This window comes from Thunnus thynnus, chromosome 14 (genome assembly GCF_963924715.1).
Source record: "Thunnus thynnus chromosome 14, fThuThy2.1, whole genome shotgun sequence".
Taxonomy (NCBI): Eukaryota; Metazoa; Chordata; class Actinopteri; order Scombriformes; family Scombridae; genus Thunnus; species Thunnus thynnus.
The window spans coordinates 29,632,459-29,639,013 of NC_089530.1; the positions used below are offsets into that span (position 1 = coordinate 29,632,459).

The 6,555-nt window shown below is 40.3% G+C and overlaps 2 protein-coding genes and 1 pseudogene across 7 annotated transcripts in view; 2 read left to right on the forward strand and 1 right to left on the reverse strand.

Annotated features, from left to right (window-relative positions):
• Positions 1–6,555, forward strand: part of LOC137197450 (ovarian cancer G-protein coupled receptor 1-like) — a 92,495-nt gene that overhangs the window by 72,225 nt on the left and 13,715 nt on the right. The window lies entirely within an intron of this gene.
• The window catches only part of LOC137197451 (G-protein coupled receptor 4-like), a 52,314-nt gene that overhangs the window by 5,183 nt on the left and 40,576 nt on the right, over positions 1–6,555 (forward strand). The gene's annotated exons all lie outside the window — the stretch shown is intronic.
• LOC137197572 (uncharacterized) lies at positions 1,007–4,339 on the reverse strand (annotated as a pseudogene).

Sequence of the window (6,555 nt, forward strand, 5' to 3'; positions counted from 1 at the left end):
TTTTTGAACTGTACGTCATGCCAAAATATTCCAGTAGAGCTCCAGAATGAAAATATAGACCTGGAAATGTGCATATTATGTCCCCTTTAATGAAAGAAGCAAACCAGATATTACTTGTTGATCACCTGAGCTGTTCAATACCATGATCACCCTGCTATTATAGTGGCCATTATGTCTTATTTCTACAAGGAGAGCATCATATCAAGTCTATAGACTTTTTTCTTCTTTGGCCTCTCATACACATTGTAATTTGTTACTTTTTTACTATTTATGACTAATGTATCTTTATTATTTGTGGGTTGAGGGTCAGGGGGTATTTTTGTGCAAAAGAATTGAACCATGTAAAATTTACTTTTTTAAATTTAATGTAAAGTTATATTTTAGGGGGTTTTGTGGTCGGCATGCTATGGCTTAGCAATAAATATTAAATCTTATATCACAGTATACAGTCATCACAGTTTATAAGAAATTGTAAATGTCCTGGAAATTCAATAAAAAGCATATTTCTAGACAAAAATGACTATGTTTGCTTTTGACTGACAAATCAACAAAATATCTGCTGGTTGTCTCTGGTATATATCATCATATAGCTCAACTCTACTGTTGTGTAATACTAAGAAGGCATTTTGCTTTTTTTTTTCAAATAACCTTATCATCTTCATTTGTGTTAATGAAGATGATGCTTTATTAGATAATAATTTGGGGCAGAAATTATATCATATTTTTCACTAAAGGTTACAGTAGTGAGGCCTACTGTACATTTCTCCTGTCTTAAACTTGTTGATTACCAACTGTTGCACTAATCAGCTGACACTGCAACAGCAGAGATCCAACAAAAGCATATTTCCCAGAATGTCTTTAAATACTTTGGCTTTCTACAGAGTTCTTGAATACATCTTCTGATGCTCCTGAACACATCGTCAGTGTCAGGTGTTTCGAGTCTTACAACAATCATACACCCTCTTCCAGGCGACCCCACCATGGCTGATCAGACTGCAGTGTGTGTTCAGGTGGCATTCGCTTGTCCCCATGGACCTTCTCTCCGGATCCATCTTGAGGCTTTCTCCGCTGCTTCAGTGATGTTATTGATAGCTCTGGTCCTTGCTCCTCCTGTGATGCCCAGTACACTGAGGGCTATGTGGAGTGACTGGCCCACAAATCCTCTACAGTCTACTTCAATGGGCATGCACCTCGCCTTCCAGCCCTGCTCTTGACAGCTGATGACCAGATGTTCGTATTTGGTCCTCTTCCTTTCATGATCCTCCCCCAAACGGTCTTCCCAAGGCACCGTCAGCTCCGTGATGAGGATGTTCTTTGTAACCTCGGTGTTATGATGTGTTGCGGGAACCTCAGGTCCGCTAAGAGCTGCCAGTCCCGGGCTGTTGACAGGATCCCTGCTGCCTCAGTCTTGTGTCCTGGCCTTGGCTGCACTCCTGCCTTGACAAAAGCTATTGCGCTGGTGGTGTTTCGCACTCGGCTGCAGCTGTTGATACCCTTGCTGATGGCTTCTGCAATCGGTTTCAGCACCTGATTATGGCGCCAGGTGTTACGGCCCTCGTCAAGAGCTTTTGGGCAGGAGCTCAGGATGTGCTCCAACATACCCCTTGTGGAGCACAGCGAGCAGTTTGGGGACTCCACCTTTCCCTAGGTGAAGAGGTTCGCTGGGCTGGGCAGGACAACATACACTGCCTGAATCAGGAAGGTGATGCGATGTGGCTCCACCTGCCAGAGGTCTGTCCAGGTGACTTTCCGGTCCATTGCCTGCTCCCACCTTGTCCAGGCCCCCTGTTGCCTCTGACCAACCGCTCTGCTTGATCTTTCTTCCTCCACTGCAGCCCTCCTGAATCTGCCTCTGCTTCTCCTTCCCCTCGCACTCCCTTTGCTGAGGTGTTGGGAACAGCCTCAAGCCCGCTCTGCCATGAACCACCACGCCCACGAGATCTTTTTGGCGCAGCCGGGGCTCAGCATCCAGCACAGCAGCCTTAGCACTCCACTTCCTTCCTGTCTTCACCCCAACTCCAGCCCGGGCCACCTTTGGGTCTCTTGAGTCTCTGTACATCAGCACCTCTCAAGTCCGTGCGACCTTGAATTGTTCTTCCAGAGACTTCAAGGGCAACTGGAGCTTTGTGCTGTTCCCATAGAGGGAGATGCTGTTGAGACTTCTGGGCAACCCCAACCATCTCCTGAGGCAGCTGCTGACCTTCCTCTCCAAGGTCTCCACAGTGGACATGGGAACCTCATAAACAAGTAGCGGCCATAGTATCCTTGGCAGAATGCCATGCTGGTAAATCCACGCTTTAAACTTGCCTGGGAGGCTGGATCTGTCAACTGCTCTTAGTCAGCTATCCAATTCCTGGCAGGTGGACTGAACCGATGAAGAGTCCTTGAGGCTGCTGTCAAACACCTTGCCCAAGCTCTTCACCAGCTTCTCAGAGATGGTTGGTATTTGCTTCCCTTCAATGTTAAATTGGAACCTGTCAGTGACCTTGCCCTTCTTCACCACTAGTGCTCATTTTTAACAACTGATATAAGAAATATAGAGTATAATATGTGCAAATCATTTTTAGTTTAAAATAGGCACAATTTATCTATTTTATTGCATATGATGAACAGAACAGGCAAATAAGACCATGAGATGATCTGATAAACAAAATAATTCCCAAAATAACTTGTGCAGTGAGATGTGAAAAATAAAGCATGAGATATATACTGCTATACAGCTGGGGAACAGGGGATGTGTATCTGTGTCTGTGTGTGCATTCGTGAGTGTGTGTGTGTCTGTCATAGGCTACTTTTGGGGACAAATTTCAGATTAAAGACCAGTTAACTGGGGACGGCTTGTCCAACTGGGGACAACAGCTGTGTCCCCAATTGAGAAAAAGCTGATTTTTGAGTGAATGGTTAAAGTTATGGTTATGGTTAGGGTTAGGGTAAGTCTCCAGGAAATTATGTGTGTGGGATTAGGGTTATGTGTGTGTGTGTGTCTGTGTGTGTGTTGTGCCAGGTGTGTGGTGAGATATGAGAAATACAGTGCAAGAAAGCTGCAACCTGTAAACTGCTATACAGATATATCCATATATAGCTGGGGGACAGGAGATGTATGTGTGTGTGTGTGTGTGTGTGTGTGTGTGTGTGTGTGTGTGTGTGTGTGTCTATGGGGTGTGAGTGAAAGAGAGAGTGGGGAGGTATGCATGGGATCATATTGGCTGCGTGCCACTCTACAACTGAATTTAAGTTGATATGCTTTCTTGGCATAAAACATCATTTTAACATAATTACACAATATTATTATACTATTTTCATAGGATTTTATTACTGTTATTTTTGTTTTGTTGTAATGTTGTTATCCATGATGGTTTGGCAACATTTACTATTTACTACTATTTCTCTGTATAAACAACCTATAATTACTGGCGGGTGAAATTTGACCCATAACACAACAGATGTAAGTTTTTTTTATAGGCAGTAAAAAAAAGAAAAATGATCAAAATGTGTTTTTTTATTGTAGTCAGTAGGCTATTGTAGAGGATGTAATAAAACCTTATTTTGATCAGCAAAAAATAAAAGTATATTTCACACATCTAAACTTGAAAACGGAAATGAAATAATCTTAAAAAAGCACATTTTCAGTGTGCCAGTTTGAAAGCATCCAGTAGCATCTTTATGTCAGGTAATGAGTGGAACAGGTGGACCCAAATGCAGGAGGCAGGCAGGATCACATGCAGAATATTTAATAATAAACATGAAACACTGAGCAAAGGAACAGGGAACACTAAACATAACCACTGACGACTCAACAAAGACTTAAAAAGCACATTTTCATTGTTTCACTCTGAAAGCATCCAATAGTATCTTTATTGGTAGCATAAGACAACCTTCCTCTGGGTGAATCAGTTGTTAGAAAGCCTCGTTTACAAAAGTTGTTGAAGCAAACTTCTATTTTCACATGCAAAGTAGTTTTGTGGCAAAGTTCTGTTGGCATTCTGGCAAACAGCTGTAGCAACGTTTGGTAAAAAGTGTGGCACCTGTGGTTTCTATTGTTTGCTGCCAGGTTGAAACACAATTCTGTTTGTGTCAAATTGTTTCTACATTTCTCTGGCAAACACTTATTGCAACATTCAGGTTAACAAAAAACATACATACAATGCTGCATTTTATAAGCACTTGCACTTCAACATCTAAAGTTTAGATTCTAAACATATGTAATCACGTTTATTCTAATAAAAACAAACAAAATATGTTTTATTGCACATGTTTATAAATTGATCATATTATACAAGCTTGTCAGTATATCATTAAATAGCACACACTATTTATGAAAGGGTATGAACTCACTCATGACTAGCCAAAAATTCTCAGAGTGACACATTTTTGGTCCTGCTTTTAGGATGAGGATTACAAGTATTTTATCAACTTTCTTAATTTACAAAGTCACTTCTATCTCGATCAATCTTTAGCAGAGCTACAGAGGTGTCCCAACCTGTTAGGAGTTTCAGGAGACAGATATGTTTTATGAAAGCTTGATGTGAATAAACGTACTGAAACTTTGATTGTGCTATACAGATATTGTGAATGTGAGAACTGAGTAAAACATGAACACAATCATGTCCCCTTGGCTGGATAATGAATCTTAACTTCATTACAACAAGTCAAATATTTCTGTAAGGTCTTCAACCTTATTATTTATTTAGGCTAGAGAGGCTATTCACATAGTGGCTTTCCCAAAAATCTGTGACATTACAGAAATAATACTGCTTCCCCTCATGTAGGGGACTCAGTTCACAGGAGGTGTAGTTAAATGGGAACTGTACAGTGAAAGAGAAGATGCTATACTGCAGTGACCTTATGAGCTTGTGCAATATCTGCAAGATGTCGCAATATCATGGGAATTGTAAGTAGATGAGGTTGAATGAGCACATATTTTTTCCCACTTGACTGAGGAAACTATTACACATGTAAGCATAGATTGTACTAAGTATGATCAAAAAAGACAATCAACATCAATATATGAGGGAAGAACTGAGGAAGACTAGAGTTCTGGAGCTCAGCATTAAAACTTTAATGAACCTGCTAAGTGGGTGGAGTAGCAGTTTGTTTGTTTTTTTTTTGAGTTTATTAGACAGACAGGATTGATGTGTAGGATTTAAAATTTGGTCTACAGTCCGAAAGCGGAGGGTGTCGGTAATGTGCCTAATATGCTATAATTTAGCTATCGTTGAAGTGTGTGGTCATGGCTGAAGACATCTACATGCCCATGACAGAAGCCCTTTGAATGCGCCGCGGCCCGACATGCACAAAGGCGCGAGGGCCCGTTCAACGCTGCTTGCAGCTTTAATTAGGGCCTGAGCCCCAAAGAGGCTTGTGTTTGTTTCTTTCTTCTTCTTCTTCTTCTTCTTATGCTTTCTTTATTATTATGCCACTTCAACCCTTAATTTGACCCCCTAAACATGCTCAAAAACTCACCAAATTTAGCACGCACATCAGGTCTGGTGAAAAATTTGACAAAATTTTAAAATTATCCCCCAAAGTGCCAAAATGTGCTCTCTAGCGCCACCTATGTAACCAAATGTAGGAATGTCGTAGAGAGATCAGACCAAAACTCAATTATTTGTCTCATCAAGACCTACAAATCATATGCTGACACCCCTGACCTAAATCAGGAAGTCCACAATCAGCCTTTCAAAATAAGACTTTGCCCCAATTTTGGACCCCGAACAAACGCTATCTCCTCTGAGGGCGTTAATGGTATCGGCTTCAAACTTTGATACATGACTTATGACACTGTGCTGAAAAAAAGTTGCCAAAAACTTTGCAATAACTCGAAAGGTTTGGATTTAATAAGCCCTGAAAGCTGCAGTGCCACATCACACCTTACAATGTAAACCAATGGGGAGGCAATCTATGGGCATGAACTATGTGTCAAAGAGAGGCTTCTGACATCTAAACTATAAGTCTGACCACTTTCAAACCTGTATCAATGGAGTCACCACGAAATGTCCTATTGAAAAAGGTTTTTAATGTAAGATTTGGCCAAAGTAATGGGACTTATGAGTCTAAAACTATGTGGAAGCAGTAAATGTTCAAAAAGGTGTGGGTACGCTCACACTCTCCATTCAAATCAAACTTTGACCAGGTCATGTGGGTTAAAAGTCTTTCCTTTTCTAAAAATAGACTTGATGAAAATTAGGAAAATAATTTGTTTACACACAAACTCATCAAGAGTTTTCAATTCACTAATTGAAATTCAAGTGAATGGGCCCAAAACTTGCTTAAAAATGTTGAAGCTATGACTGGTAAAACAATGTGCAGACTATTTTTTGCATTCAAAAACAAATTCTCTATGTTATTCATAAGGCATTATGTCATTATAGTCTATCAAAATTGGACTTAAAATTATATTGAATTTTTCATACATTTAAAAGTGTGATTGTATATTTATACAAACCTTTTAGAGGAAAAGATGAACTCCTCTGACTTTAAAAGTCAAAACCACATACCTACAAAAGTGAAACCTATAGATAAGAGTGGGAAATACTCATTGAATATAACCTCATA